Below are 17342 nucleotides of genomic sequence, written 5' to 3' on the forward strand. Positions count from 1 at the left end.
AGGTACTATGCTTATGACCTAGGTGATGGTATCTGTACATCACGCAATATTCCTATGTAACAAACCTGCACATGTACCTCCATTTCTACAATAAAAGCTGAAATTAAATAAACAAATAAGTAAATAAAAAATAAAAGTTATGTTTACACTATAGGGAATGTTAGATGACATACAGGTTAAATGACATCCAGTTAAATTTGAATCTCAGATAAACAGCCAATAATTTTTAGTATAAGTATGTCCCTGCAACATTTGGGGCCTTCTTATAGGAAACTATTGTCATTCATCTGAAATTTAAATTTAACTGGTATGTTGTACTTTTTTTTCTTTATTTGTTTGCTTGCTAAATCTGACAACCATCTATATCATTTAAATGTAAAATAGGGCCAGGTGCTGTGGCTCATGCCTGTAATCTCAGCACATTGGGAGGCCGAGGCAGGTGAATCACGTGAGCTCAGGAGATTTGAGACCAACCTTTGAGACCAGTCTGGCCAACATGGTGAAACCCAGTCTCTACTGAAAATACAAAAATTAGCTGGATGTGGTGGCAGCACCTGTAATCCCAGCTACTCAGGAAGCCGAGGCAGGAGAACCCCACAACACTCTAGCCTGGGTGACAGGACAAGACTTTGTCTAAAAATGAATTAATTAAATAAATAAATAAATGTAAAATAATTATTCTCCCCTCATTGAGAGATTTTTTAGGTCTAAGCTGCTGAGTTCATTAAGACATTACTACAGTTATTTAGAAGAACTCCACCAATTGGAAAGAATGCATAGAAATGCTTTTCCCACACCTCAGCCAATGTAAACAGGTTTTTTTTTTTTTTAGATGGAGTCTTGGTCTGTTGCCCAGGCTCGGCTCCCTGCAACCTCAACCTCCTGGGTTAAAGCGATTCTTCTGTCTCAGCCTCCCAAATAGCTGGGACTACAGGCACGCACCACCACACCTGGCTCCGTTTTGTATTTTTAGTAGAGACAGGGTTTCACCATGTTGGCCAGGCTGGTCTTGAACTCCTGACCTCAGGTGATCCACAGGCCTCGGTCTCCTAATGTGTTGGGATTACAGGCGTGAACCACCAGCCTGGCCCCAGTTCTTGATATCACTTAACAATGAAGGAATTGTAGTCTTCTTAATAAAATAAACCAAATCTCACTAAATAATGGCAGGGCACGGTGGCTCATGCTTGCAATCCCAGCACTTTGGGAGGCTGAGGCAGGCAGATCACCTGAGGTCAGGAGTTTGAGACCAGCCTGGCCAACATGGTGAAACCCCCTATCTACTAAAAATACAAAAGTTAGCCAGGCGCGGTGGCAGGTGCCTGTAATTCCAGCTACTCAGGAGACTGAGGCAGGAGAATCGCTTGAACTTGGGAGGCAGAGGTTTCAGTGAGCTGAGATCACACCACTGCACTCCAGCCTGGGCAATAAGAGCAAAACTCTGTCTCAATAATAATAATAATAATAATTAATATTTCTTGAGGTAAAATACAAAAATGTTGACAATTCCACTCTACTTCCTAAAACTCTTTAGAAAATTTTACTATTCTTCTGAAACTCTATGAGCCCTCAATTCAAGATATTTCATTGTTTTTAGGTCGTTCAGAACTGGAACTGTGTATTGGCACATTTTCTAGCTTTCAGAAGGACAAAGATAATGTTAAGGTCAGTTTATCAACATGGGTTTATCTTTGCTTATCCAATTACTCCCAAACTAAATTGTCCTAAATTTTCTTTATTCTTTTTTTTTTTTTTGACAGGGTCTCACTCTGTCCCCCACGCTGGAGTACAGTGGTGCAATCGTGGCTCACTGCAGCCTCCTCTTCCCGGGTTCAAGCAAGTCTTGTGCCTCAGCCTCCTGAGTAGCTGAGACTACAGATGCACATCACCACACCCAGCTATTTTTATATTTTTAGTAGAGACGGGATTTCACCATTTTCACCAGGTTGGTCTTGAACTCCTGACCTCAGGTAATCCACCCGTTTCGGCCTTTGAAAGTGCTGGGATTAGAGGCATGAGCCACCGCGCCTGGCCGACCTAAATTTTCTATTGAGGAACAATTTCTATTATACACTGAGTGGAACTTCACTAATATAATACATAACCAACATCATTATAAATTATAAAAATAATGTTGATTGATTTCACCTTTTAGGAAGATACACTTTTCCCTGAGTAAGACTGAAAACCTTGGACATCATATATAAAATAAACATAAGATGACTCTGAAAACTGAATTGAAAAAGGCATGCTGCCTAGAGGCTTTAGGACTAAAGGCCAGTTCTCTAATTTTCCTTTTTGTTTCACGTATCTCATATGTGGAACTGAAGAAGTTGGTAAACTGGAAATACCAATGGATGCAGACAGAAAAAGTTCCAATAAAAGTCTGTTCTTGCTCAGGAAGGGTCAGTCTAACAAGACTGGAAGCTATAGACAATAACTGCTCTACATCAGCCAAAACACAGCAGAAAAAACTGTGGTCCCACCCTACTCGTACCAACAAAGGCTGAACTAGGAGACTAGACCTCCACCCACTCTAGGCTGCAATGATGCACCTCAAATTCCTTGCCAAAATGGTATAGGGAGCTGAGACTTTAATTCCCCTCTTCCCCTCAAGCAGTAACGAACTCTCTCCCTTAACCTGTTCTGTACTCCTGCCCTATGATGTCAGTAGAGATCACTTGGAAAGCCTACCATGCCTTAATGAGGTACGCGGGCAGTCTCCCTGATATGGTTTAGGTGTGTCCCCACACAAATCTTACCTTGAATTGTAGCTTCCATAATTCCCATGGCTTGTGGGAGCGACCCAGTGGGAAGTAATTGAATTATGGTGTGGGGTCCTTCTCGTGATGTTCTCATGATAGTCAGTAAGTCTCATGAGATCTGATGATCTTATAAGGGGAAACCCCTTTCACTGGGTTCTCATTTTCTCTGACTTCCTACCATGCAAGACATGCTTTTCACCTTCTGCTATGATTGTGAGTCCCCCCCAGCCATGTGGAACTGAGTCCATTACACCTCTTTTTCTTTATAAATTACCCAATCTCAGGTATGTCTTTATTAGCAGCATGAAAATGGACTAATACACTGGCTCCTAACCAGATCTTTCCATCCTTTTCTTCCCATCCCCGTGGTGTTAGTAATGAAGCATTCCAACCTTTCATTCAGGAATATAACAGTAGAAATAAAAACAAACCCAAAGCAAGTGGAAGAAAATAAAGAAGAAAGGAAATTATTTAATAAAGAGTGGAAATAAATGAAATTGAAGGAAAAACAGTAGAGAACTATTCATGAAATAAAGAACTTGTTGTTTGCAAAGGTTAACAAAGTTGAAACCTCTAGTAAGTCAAAGAAAAAAGAGAGACAACACAAATTGCCAATATCAGGAATGAGACGGGAACATCACTACAGATACTGTGGACATCAAATGAATAACCAGGGAACACTACAAAAATTCTATACATATAGGCTTGACAAGTTAGATAAAATGAACTAATTCCTCAAAAAATACAAACTGCCATAACTTATCAAACATGAAATTCAAAATGAAAATAACCCTGTAACAAGGAAATCAGATTTGTAATTGATAAAGCAATTTTCAAGCCCAGATGGTTTCACAGGAGAATTCTACCAAATGTTTAAAGAATTGCTAACACCACTACTATACAATTTCTTCCAGAAAATAAAAGAGAAGAGAATACTTCTCAATTCATTTTTGAAGCTAGTATCCCCAGTACAAAAGTAGAAAACTAGACACTAATATCCCTCATTAATATAAATGCAAAGCTCCTTAATAAAATACAGTTATGTGATGCACAGCAATGTTTCAGTCAACGCAGACTGCATATGCGATGGCAATCCCATAAGTAATCTCATAAGAAATAGTATCAGATTTTTACTTTACCTTTTCTATGTTTCAATACACCAATACTTATCAATGTGCTATAACTGCCTACAGTATTCAGTACAGTAACATGCTGTACAGGTTTGTGACCTAGGAGCAATAGGCTATACCATGTAGCCTAGATGTGTAGTAGACTTGATTATCTAGTTGTGTAAATATGCTCTATGATGTTTGCACAACAAAATCACCTAGTGACACATTTTTCAGAATATATATCTGTCACTAAGTGACATATGACTGTATCAGCAAATGAAATTCACCATCGTATAAAAGAAGTTATACACTATGACTAAGTGGAGTTTATCTCAGTGATGCAAAGCTAGTCCAATATGCAAAAGTCAATCAATATAATCTTTACCATATTAAGAGGTAAAAAGGAAAAATCACATAATCTTGGCAATTGGTTCTTAAGAAGGATTTGACAAAATTTAATATCCATTTGTGATGAAAACTCTGAGAATTCTGGAAATGAGGCTGAACTTCCCAGACTCGATAAATAGTATCTACAAAATACCTTCAGTTAACCTTATACTTAATGGTTGAACACTGCTTTCTCCCAAAGTTGTGAAACAAGGATGTCTGCTCTCACCACTCTTATTTCACAAAGTACTAGATGTTCTAGATGTATAATTTTAAAAAATTAAAACACAGATCAGAAATAAAGAAATAAGACTGCCCCATTGGCCAGTGACATGATTGTCTACCTAGAAAATTCCAAAGAAGCTACCAAAAAACCATCTTATAAACCTGATAATTAAGTTCAGCATGTTGAGTGTAAGTTAAATATACAACAAACAATTGTATTTCTAAATGCTACTAATGAATATGTGGACATCAAAATTAAAAATACAGTACCATGTAAATTCACTCAAAATAAAGTGATTAAGTGTAAATCTAATAAAACACAAAACTTGCATGAAGAAGACTGCAAAACATTGACAGCAGAAATCAAGAAAATCTCAACAAACAGAGGGAGGTACTGTGTTTGTGCATTGGGAAAATCAAAGCAGTATAGATGTCAATTCTCAAACTAACATGCAGGTTTACTCCAATTCCTATCAATATTCCAGCAATACCTTTTGTAGATATAAATAATACTTTTATAAGTCTATATGGAAAGTAAAAAAAAAAAAAAAAATCTAGACTAGGTAGAGCAATTTTGAAAATAAGAATTAAAATATAATTCTTATTATCATATTCTTCTTATTGTAATGCCACAATAATCCAAGCCTGTGTGGTGTTGGTGGAGGGACAGTCACATCGATCAATGGACCAGAATAGGGAACTCAGAAATAGACACATACAAATATGCCCAAGCAATTTTTGAAAAGGGCGCAAGAGCAATTTAATGGAGGAAAGATAGCCTTTTCAATAAATGATGCTAGGGCAATTGAACATCCATAGGGCAAAAAAATAAACCTTGAGCTGAGTCTCATGCCTTATATAAAAATTAGCTCAAAATAGATCATGGACTTTGATGTAGCATATAAAACGACACAATGTTTAAAATAAAACATAGGAGAAAGTATTCAGGATGCAGGCTTAAGACAAAGAGTTGTTAGGCTTGACAGCTAAAGCAAAATCTATAAAGCTAAAAATGAATAAATGTTTCTTCTTCAAAATTATAAATTTTACCTATGAAAGACTCTTTAAGCAGATGAAAATACAAGGTACAGATTGTGAGAAAATATTTGCAAACCAGATATTCGTTATCTAGAATATGTAAATAACTCTTAAAAGTCAGCAATAAACTAAATAAAATACAATAAAAAATCCCTTGAAAAAATGGTAGAAAGATATGGAAAGATATTTCACTGAAAAGGACACACATATGACAAATAAAGATATGCAGAGATGTTCAACATCATTAATCATTAGGGAATTGCAAAGTAAACCCACAATGACAAACGAGTAAGAAGCCAAGCCCCAAACTGGGAAAAAATATTTGCAAAATATACATTTGATAAAGGACTGCTATTCAGAATATACAAAGGAGGCCAGGCACGGTGGCTCATGCCTATAATCCCAGCATTTTGGGAGGCCAAGGTGGGTGGATCACTTGAGGTCAGGGGTTCTAGACCAACCTGGCCAACATGGTAAAACCTCGTCTCTACTAAAAATACAAAAAACGAGCCCCGCGTGGTGGCACCTGCCCGTAGTCCCAGCTACTCGGAAGGCTGAGGCAGGAGAATCACTTGAACCTGGAAGGCAGAGGTTGCAGTGAGCTGAGACTGCACCACTGCATTCCAGCCTAGTCAACAGAATGAGACTCCATATCAAAGCAAAGAAACAAACAAATAAATAAGAACAAAGGGGGAAAAGCAAACAAAAAACACAAAATTTACAAGGGAATCTTAAAACTTAACAACAAGAAAATGAACAATCTGATTTAAAAATGAGCAAAATGGGCACAGTGGCTCACGCCTGTAATCCCAGCATTTTGGGAGGCCGAGACAGGTGGCTCACCTGATGTCAGGAGTCCAAGACCTGCTTGGCCAACATGGTGAAACCCCATCTCTACTAAAATACAAAAATAGCTGGGCGTGGTGGAGTGCATCTGTACTCCCAGCTACTTGGGAGGCTGAGGCAGGAGAATTGCTTGAACCCAGAGACAGAGCTGTGTAGTGAACTGAGATCATGCCACTGCACTCCAGCTTGGGCAACAAGAGTGAAACTAGAAAAAAAAAAAAAAAAAAAGAAAGAAAGAAAGAAAAGAAAAGAAAAGGGCAAAAGACTGCAGCCTAAACAAACTCTTAACAAATAAGATATACAGATAGCATATGACAAGATGTTCAATACGTGTCATAGAAAATTACAAATTAAAATAATGAGATATCACTATAAACATATTGAAATGGCCAAAATTCAAATCAGTGACAACACGAAATGCTGGCGAGGATGTAGAGCAATTAGAATTCTAATTCATTGCTGATAACAGTGCAAAATAATTTAGTTACTTTGGAAGACTGACAGTCTCTTAGGAAACTAAACATACTCTTAACATATGATACAGAAATTGTGTTCCTTGGTATTTACCCAAATGAATAACAAAACTGTGTCCACACACAAATCTGTACTTGCATTTTTTATAGCAGCTTTATCAATAATTGTCAGAACTTGGAAGCAACCATATCTCTCAGTAGGTGAATGAATAAATAAATCGTGGTACATCCAGAGAGTGGAATATTACTCAGCACTAAAAAGAAATGGGCTGTCAAGGCCAGACAAGACATAGAGGAAACCTAAATGCATATTTGTAAGCAAAAGGAGCCAACTTGAAAGAGTTATATACTGTGTGATTCCAATTATAAGACATTCTGGAGAAATCATAACTATGGAGACAGCATAAAGATCAGTGGCTGACAAGGGTTAGGAGGTAGGGAGAAAGAATAAATAGAACACAGAGGATTTTTAGGGAAGTGAAGTTATAAAGTATGATAATGCATGTAATTATATTTGTGTTACCATACGTTTGTACAACACCAATGGTGAATGCATGTTATACTTTTGTTACTATACCTTTTCTCAACACCAAGAGTAAACCCTAATGTAAACTACGGGCTCTGGGTGATAATGATGTGTCAATGTAGGTTCATTGACTGTAACAAATATATCACTGTGGTGTAGAATATCAATAGTGGTGGCGGTTGTACATGTGTGGGGACAGGGGATATTTGGAAATTCTCTGTACTTTCTTCTCATTTTCTCTGTGAACCTAAAACAACTCTAAGAAATAAAGTTTATTAATATTAGAAAATACAAGATATCATATAAGCTTTTCAGAATGACTAAAATATAAAAGAGTGACAAGACCAAATGTTAACAAGGCTTCAGAGAAACTGGATAATTCATATATTGCTGGTGGGAATATAAAATGGTACAGACACTGTGGAAAACAGTTTGGCAGTTAAAGAACTAAGCATGCAACTACCACGTTAACTGTCGATTACACTCCTGGGCATTTATCTCAGAGAAATGAAGACTTATGTTCACACAAAAACTTGTGCATAAATGTTGACAGCAGTTGTATTTATAATCTTCCTACACTGGAAATTATCCAGACATCCTTTAACAGGTGATTGATTAAACAAACAGCGGAACATCCATACCATGGGATATTACTCATCAATAAAAAGGAAGGAAATATGAATACATGCCACAATCTGGATGATTCTCCACATAATTTTGCTGGATGAAAACATCCTAAAAAGTAACATACTTTATGATTTTGTTTATATAACATTGAAATGGCAAAATTACAAAATAGAGAATACATTAATGGTTGACAATATAAGGAGAGGGTAGAGGTGGGAGGAAGTGGATGTGGTTATATATTTGGCAGCATGAGGGATCCTTGTGGTGATAGAAATATTCTGTATCTTAATACTGTCAATGTCAACATCCTGGTTGTGATATTGTACTGTAGTTCTGCAGAATGTTATCATTGGAGAAAACTGGGGGTAGAATCTTTCTGTATTATTTCTTACAATTGCATATGACTACACAACTATCTCAAAATAAATAATTTCACTAAAAAGCAACCTGGATTCTGAAGACATATAAAGCGAAAAATGTTTCACAACTAAGAATCTTAATAGTAAAAGCATCAGAGCATCTGAATCAACAAACTTAGAGGAATCAAGTTGATGAGAGATCACAACAGACTCCATTTCAGACATTTCCCCCTCTACTAGAATACTTCTCAATTAATTCTTTAAAGAATATTTAAGTTAAAGTCATCAAGTTTCTACCTTTGTGACTTTCATGCTCAGCTGAACTGATTTTCAGGCTTATCTCCGTGTATTTAATTAAGGCTAGTTTGGGTGGATTTCCGTAATTCTTCACATTGAGGAAAGTGGGTTTACTACATATTTAATGTAGAGAGGGGGAGCATTCTTTACAGGTCATTTCAAGGAATATATTTGCTTTTCACATAAATTATTCAGGTACTTGTATTGAAAAGATTCTACTTTTTTCCTTAAATGTACATAACTCAGGCATAGAAACAGGCACAATTTTTCCTTTTTATTTTATTTTTCGGTTATTAGCTTTCCTAACTTTTTGGAAACAACTGAATTCAGGTTTGATTACAAGTCAGAAAGATGCTAAAAGAACTCATGACGTCTTGAGAAATCTAGGAAGTGCCATCAATACTGTTTTTACTTGTCTATCTTTACTTATCTCAACCAATATTATTTTTGAGCTGAACCAAGGTTAAAAATGTAATTATGTTAAAGATTTGGAAGTTATTGAACATTTGTAGGGTCCACTCTCATTTTCCCCTTTCCATTTGGCCAGTGATAAGCTTATTAAGAGCAATTACGGTAGTTTGGTGATTCAACTGGTGGTTGGTCAGAAGTGATCGCCATGACTCACCTGTAAGCTTCTTCTGACATTTTCCTCCAATTTTACTTGGATATGATATGACGAAGATGAAACAACAAAGCTAAAATAAAACAGAAGGTAGCTGGCTCTTCTAGTGTCCAAATCTGCACAATGTCTCTGTTGGTTTCTGAGAATATTTGCTTCCATATTACCTCAAAAGTCAAAAATTGAGTTACGCACATTGACTACATGGAACCAGTAGCAGTATTACAGGTTCCTAAAGAGCCTACAATAAATGTCTGTATTTCAGTTGGAAATATTAAATGTTGAAAATGTTATTTTCTTTATAAGCTAAGAGTTCTATTTTGCAAAACAACCATGTATTTTTTCCCCTGTGTTTTGGTTTGTTTTTACATCAAGGCCTTTATCAGAGCTTTTGATGTATCAGTATATAGAATGTTTAAATAAGTGAGTGGATTGTTTGAAAAACATGTCAAGACTGGACAAAAAGGTGGGTGAATTTGGAAATGTCTTCTTAGGAAAATCATTGTTCATGCTGGCATCACAAATTGTCATGTTCCTAATATATAGCTATATACAGACACAGGGCCCAAATATATCAATTTTTGAACTATATGCTTTATGTTTTAAGGTGTCATTTCTTACAACAATTATTATCATAAAGACAAAACATATGATTCCATCCTTGCCCTCGCAAGTGTGTCCTGTTTACAGAATTAGTATTTTCTACGACAAGATCTATTGAAACATATTGTTTATTTCTGCTTGCTAGTAGAAGGTTATTTCTTTCAGGAGATACATTAATAGATAGTTTTATGTATAACTATGACAAATAACACAGAGGGTTGATTACCTAAGATAATGCTTATTAAAATGTGAGACCTTTAGATGCAGTCTGGGGGATCCATTTAAAAATGGGACTATATTTATTAGAACTCTATAACCTTAAATTTGTAAGGAACTCAAAATTGTCTTTGAAGCAGAGTGATTTAAATATTGGATATATTTGAATATAGCAATAAGTGTAGAAGCCCAAATATATGCTTCAGTTGTTCACTAAATTAATATCTAAACTTTAAAACAAACAGGTTATAAAGATACGTAGACAAGTTAGAGTTATTTTGTAAAGAAAAGAGAAATGCGAGTGACATCAATTGATCTCAAATAAATTGGTGATATAAGTAATTTCTTCTTCTATTAAGGAAATGAAGAATACCATATAATTTGTCATCCAAACTGGGATATGTTTGAAAGTGAAATAGGCCTATTAGTAAATAAACAGGCGTAAAGGCATAAAGTCAAAATAGGCATAAAGCAGGATATGTAGTTACCCGAAGAATTATTTCCTCATTTATTAATTCAACAGACACTTTGCTAAGTAATTAGGTAAAAAAATGAAGAAGATAAATTCTTGTCCTCAAGATTAAGACCATGTGGGTGAAACATATATGCTTTTACTAGGAACTAAGATAGCTTTTACCAGGAACTAAGATAAAACTCTTTGTAAGGAGCACAAAAGAAAGGTTTCTATCTCTTAAACATGATGGGAAAAGATACTGTTAAGCCATTAAAAATCTATAGAGTTGAGAATAACACTCTTACTCCCGTTTGACAGCTGGGGAAACTGAGGCTTATGCTACCCAGCAGCCTAATAGCAGATTTGAGGCTAAAGCATATGGCTCCTTGAGTTCCCATCTATAACTTTTCATTGCACTATGTTATTCTTATGGGAATTGCCAGAAAGAAAAGATATGAAATGCTAGATATTTGGTTTACATTTCTCTGAATACGAAGGATAGCATGAAACTTATTTGTGATTTATTTTCCTTGCAATGAGAGAGAAGGACTAAATGGCCAAACTTAGTCACTTGTAATGTGCTTTTTAAAGCTTTGAGATATCATTTTTTTTTCCTTTGGAAGATGCTAACACAAATTTTTCTTGTGAGTCGAATCTCATGACAAGGGGAATTGCAATTTGCATACTGCATTACACTGAGTAACTGAGTCTTTCACTATACTGCATTAGAAGTCGAATTTTATTATATACAAGTATAGCAAAAGCAGATTCAACTGTGTATACTTAACTGAAGTCCGTTATGAAAATATTTCTCGGAACGTGTTTTACTATATCTTAGAAACCTACTTGCTAGCAGGATGTTGTGCTAGCCCATAATATCTGCGGTGAGTGTGCCATTGTGTGGGAATACACTCACTTAGGCACACATAAAGTCATCAAGCTATTCTACTATTCATTATCCACTGCTAGTCATTTCATTATTTGTTTAGTTCACTCTTTTTTTTAACTCAATTCATAATATAACCATTAAATCAATCAAACCGACACTAATACCTGAACCCTGTTTTTAGTATCACTTCTTGTTGTGATTTTAGTATAAAAATATTAAGTCTTGGAGATGGCTTACCAGTTCAGTGTGTTTATTTGGAAGATAAAATTTTGAAAATAAAAAAATGGTAATTATAAAAAAGTAATAAAATGTACTCTCTTTGAAGTGGAAAGCGCAGCACTTATACAAGACAATTGCATACATTCTCTGACAGGTGGATATCACATTAGATGAAAATGATAAGATTTAGTAGAATGAAGAATAACTTCCTCTTGACAGTGCCCTGACCCTTGACCTGTGGCCTGACCCTGTTGGCTTCACTAACACAGGGCAATTGTCACAGGTGTAGGATAAAAGACATTTCTGTAGAAGCTACCAACAGTTAGAGAGCTATTTCTTTTGATGATCACTAATGTGCTGCTGGGATAAAACTGTAAATTCTGACCTTCTCTAAGCTATAAGGACATAAAAATTTACTCGCAAGGAAGCAAAATTCTAAATACAAAGAGTTTTCTTTATTGTTTGGCTGGAAGAGCACTATGTAACAGAGAAGGTACATGCATTGGGGCAAAATGATGGCACTTGTTATTGTCATCACCCTGAAAACATGTTTCAAACATAATTGTGACATGGATCTAATAAAGAATACTCCATTTATCCCTGCATTTTTATAGTTATTAGTAAACTCTTACCATGTCATACCCTGGAAGTTTGTACTATTCTGAAATGATTCTTTTGATTTATATGGTAATCACCATTTAAAAAATCAGTTCTTTGACTTTTATTTAAATTTTCTGAAAGTGGTAGCTTTGAGAGTACTTACGGATGATGTGGTAACAATTGTGATTTCTCATGAAAGTTAATGCCTCCTGCTGTAAGGAAATTTATTGTATACTTCTTTTTAAGTAACACAAGCAAGAAATTCAGAAAATACAGTGAAGCACAATGAGTGATGCGAATCCATGTTACAAGAGAAGAATATTGCAAGGGAAAAACAAATGACTGTGGCATCCATTAAAGTGGGTAAATCCATGATTGAAAAGGAAAAAATACCTGCAGAAGAATGAATTTTACAGGTAAAATGAAAATGACTTCACAATTCATTAAAATAAAGCCAAAGCTGCAACCTGATAGTGTTTCCCAAAGTTTTATCATGAAGGAAATGGAGTCAAGTTTTTGAACACTTGACACGATAAAGTGATGTATTTCACTATTCTCTTTAGGGGTTGAGGGGGATGTAACACAAGAATCATCCAAATGTTTGTCACTTAATGTGAAAAAACCATAACAATTTCCTTGCCATAATAGATTTCCAGGACCCAATTACTATTCAAAACTGTGTGAAAGGCATAAATTACTTTTAAATTCATTGAGGGTTATTATTCAGGTCATAGGTCTTGCCCTTCAACATTTTTTATCCACGGTGTGCTTTGATGACACAAAATTGGTATATGTAAGCTTTAGGATACTCAGTCAAGGAAAATACAAAGATTATGTTTATAATAAAGTGATTCTATAGGTAAACTACTTCAACTGGTTTAGTAAAGGTGTAGCTAAATCCATTTGTTTCCAAAATATCACACTTTCTTTTTATTAAATCATGAAAATAAGGGATTATAATCATGTAACTTATTGTCATGCATACTTGCTATAATAATGCCTTCTTCCCAGACTACCATCGTTGCAAATGTGATGAGATCATCAGGTAACAGTGTAGGATATGAAGGCTTAGTGTGCTGTGTTGTTAGCACATTAAAAAAAGAAATTGCTGGGATAATTAACAACTACCTATTTGTCTGTGGGATGCATTCATTATGGCTCTACAAATTGGAGGTCTCCAAAATCTGTGCAATAAAATTTACTCTTTGTTCAGGAAGTTCCCCTTGGATTTGGGGAAAATTCTGGTTTGCTGTGTCTATTGTAATTGTGACAGGCAGTTGACATGTCTCATAGTCTAAATGTAGTGGCAAGCAGGGGGTGGTACAATGATGAAAAAACTGCCATTCATTCTTGTGCAAAGGAAAGGTGTTTCTTAGCATATTCCAACCTATGTTCAGACTGGAGTTGGGTCTTTGGGGTTGAAGGTCAAATCTGTGAGGTCAAAGCTATTTCTTGTCAATCTTCGTTCACTAATGACACATGAATTGGAAATTAGAACAAAGTAAGTAAAACGAATAGCCAGAAGGTGAGTGTCTGTTTTATTACTCAGAAGAGCTGGGAAATCTGGCCAATTGTTGCCCTATGTGGCTTGAATGACAGTTGTTAAGTTGAAAAAGGGACAGTGTGATGGGAATGCCACTTTAAATCTCAATTACCTCCTCCACTCCAATCAGCTTGGTAGAGCTTTAATGAAGTGCAATTCTCTGTCCTTTTCCTCATACTTCTATCTCTAGAATAAGCCTCACATTCAAGTTTGACAGCAGTACAATCAGTTTTCCATTCATCACTGGCCCTGTTTTAACCCTGCTGAAAAAGGGCCTAATGTACGTGGCAGTGATGGCAATTAGGCAGAAAAGTAATATTAGAAACAGACAAAAGCCTGAGTCTTTTAGCATTACAGGTGTTTTTTTTTTTTTTTTTTTTTTTTTTTTTCAGCCCGTTCTAGACATAAAGGAATAGGCAGTGTTGTTAAGTTCCCTTCTTCAGTCTTCTCTTAAGCTGAAAGTCCAACGATTTCAAGATTCAATTAATTAGAGACATGGAGAGCCAAAGTACAAGGTAAAAGCTAAGTTCTTTCTAACTGAAGACACACTTAGTAATTGGCCCCTTATTCAAATGGATATCTTCTGGGTGTATGTTTAATAAGGTTGATAAAAACTCGTCATTTCCTCATTAGGATAGCACATGAATACACTCTGTATGTAGAAAAGAAATCTTAAAGAGAACAAACAGGAAAATATCAATCTGTTAAATATAGGAATGTAAAACATAAAAATTCAAAAGCCTGAGAACTATAACTTTGCAGGATGGTGCGGGGGGGTGGGGGCGGTGGGTATGTTAAATGCATTGTGTGTGTGTGTCTGCACGCGTGAATGAATGAGTGTGTAAGCTGAGAATTTTTTTTTTTAAGACAAATCTTGGCTCTTCAATCAGTTTATCTAGGAATGTAAAATATTTAAGCAGTTGAGTTTTATAACCTGGATCAACGGTGTTTACTATGACTTAAAAAAAAAAAAAAAACACAAAGATGGATGACACATTTAAATGGCTTTCTCATATAGAAACAAAAGCAAGGTTTCCAAATCTATACATTTGTGTCTGCATGCGTAAGTATCCACGTAATAACCATGCGTGTATCTTTACACAGAAAAGTCACATACATGTGTTTAGGTACCCACAATGTATTCTTTTATCTAATTCTATCTGTAAGTGTGTCCACACAATGTGTGAAATCTTAGGAAAAAGAAAAGTTCATATATTTTTGTGCGTGCATTTAATTGTTATATATGTTTTCCTAACGGTTCTTTTTATGCCAATTTAAAAAATGTCAGCCAGGTTGGGGTGTTTTTTTGTTTTGTTTTGTTTGATAGATTCCACAGGAACATGTGGCATCGGTGTAAGGATCTTGTTTAAGAGAATGGAGGCTTGGAGGAAAAAAAAAAAAAAAAACACAGATGCAGCAATTAGGCGGCTCTTGCTGCTCATTGGGGAGGTGACACAAGTGGGTGATAGTGGCTTTCACCTCTCACACTCCCTTCTCTCCTGCCTGATTCCTAGAACAATCCCTGTCAGAAACACTCTTTGAAAAAGGCTGCATTAGACAATGGCTCTTCACCCTTATTTTACGCTTTAAGTAGTGGAGCAGAATGCTGTAAGGGGCTGAAAACAAGGCGTAATCTGAGAAAGACGCGCAGGCATTGTTATAACTGTGAAAACCAGAAGAGCCCCTTTCAGAGCCGTGACTGAAAGTGCTCGGAAGACCTTTAGTCCTTTGCACTCTCCCAATCACCAATTAGACAAACATTAACATCAATTAAGCTGTTATACGGCACAGGTTCCATATAATTACCTTAATGGGTTGACGCTTTCTTTAGCAGCAATTTCTTAAACAAACTTCATCTTTTGTGCAACAGGCTAAGAAAATTTTCAGCAGGGAGCATTTCCTTTTGTCAAGTTTTCTAAAGAGACAGCTGAATTGTTCTATTTAACAACAAACACCTTCACTAAGGACCCTCGTCTTGTCCCCGTTCCCACCACATTTGACTACTAGGCTCAAAGCTTATTAACCATCAGAGACAAAAAAACGGACTGGCCAGGGGAGCCCAGACACATGCAGGGCGGGCAGTACACAAAGGACCAGTGAGTCTGGCACCGGTTTGCAAGCAGACCCTCGGAGAAAGCACCAATTGAATTAGTTGCCTATTTAGTATCCAAAGCGCCAGATCCGTCCTTACCAAAAGCACAAAGAAAATGAAATAGAAAAACAGGATCTTGCTCATAAAACAAGACAAATCTGTCTAATTTATTTTGTACCAGTAAGTGCTAATTAAATGCAAGCTACTCAGATTCTTCCTGTTCCTGCCTCACCTAATTCGCTTAGAATCACGACAATGCCAGTCTGATTTTTCCCCCTGTTTAACAAACATTCATTTGAAATGTACTCAAATACAGCTATAAAAATACAACCCTTATATCACTTCTATTTTTACTTTATATAAAGTCCATGTGTTTTTACTCTGTTGTGAAATTATTTGGTGGGGGGAGCTCTTGGCAGAAACAAGTCCTTAAACTATCCTTGTGCATCATAATGAATAAACAACTTGAGATGCATATAATGAACTATAATTGTCCCCCCCTCACAGGGTTGGAGTAATGTATGTAACCAAATTTCACAGCAATTCATTAAAAGTCAGAAGCCTGACTCTTCCATGTACAGTTTTTAAAGCCGAATGTGGTTAAAAAATAAAATTAAAAAGTATATAAAATATGTACTAAATACTTATAGCAAACCAAGAAATGTTCTCTCTCTCTCTCTCTTCCGTTCTCTCCTTCACATTCTTACTGCTCATCTTCACATACCTGATTATAACAATCACCTTGGGAGCAGGCAATTCATTTTACATCTTTAAGGTCAGTGCTTGGGCTCCAAAGACAAGTGTTTGCTCCATTTAGTCCTGCCCTAGTGAAATCCCAACCCCTCTTTGGGTCAAAAGCTCAAGACCACAACATTAAAAGATGATGATGAACTTACATTTAGATTTTGACCACAGGCCACTGCCACCCATGGCCAGAGGACTTTACAGGGGATGAATTCCAGACACAGAAAGATATGCAATTACAAAATCATTCTTCTCAACTGTATTGCCAACAATTCACATTTTAAAAAATATGTATATGACTAGGGTTAATTTATCTACAGTATCAAATTGGTAACCTATTTCCTGAAAAGTTTTATGATTATAAAATAAAATTATGATAACCTCACCGAAAGTTCTCCCTTAGTAAATTTATATAGAAAGTGATGTTTTTCATTCTAATACTTGTCTATTATTTATTGGAAATTAGTCTTTTTCACTAAATTTATACTTTATAGTTAAAAAACATAATTTGAGCGTTCCTGGATTACTATCTTGGTGTCTCATGACATTACTTTAAATATAAAACTGTATTGCTCCTATTTTTTTCATTGGTTATTTCTGTCTGCTCCAGCACAAATACAGCTACAAATTGGGAATACCACACATAAATAGTGGGAAGCCCAAGTAAAGAGATTCCATCACTGAATTTTCTCTGATTGGAGCTCAGCC

The 17342-nt window shown here is 36.0% G+C and overlaps 1 long non-coding RNA gene across 1 annotated transcript in view; it reads right to left on the bottom strand.

Moving 5' to 3' along the window:
- LOC113224990 overlaps window positions 1-15736 on the bottom strand; it is a 43305-nt gene extending 27569 nt beyond the window's left edge. Inside the window, exons 1-2 of the long non-coding RNA XR_003309606.1 lie at window positions 15605-15736; window positions 9281-9441 (exon numbers count right to left, since the gene is read on the bottom strand). This is a non-coding gene — a long non-coding RNA (uncharacterized LOC113224990). The remainder of the gene's footprint in view (window positions 1-9280; window positions 9442-15604) is intronic.
- Window positions 15737-17342: the final 1606 nt, after the last annotated feature.

Source organism: Piliocolobus tephrosceles, chromosome 6 (assembly GCF_002776525.5).
Source record: "Piliocolobus tephrosceles isolate RC106 chromosome 6, ASM277652v3, whole genome shotgun sequence".
NCBI lineage: Eukaryota > Metazoa > Chordata > Mammalia > Primates > Cercopithecidae > Piliocolobus > Piliocolobus tephrosceles.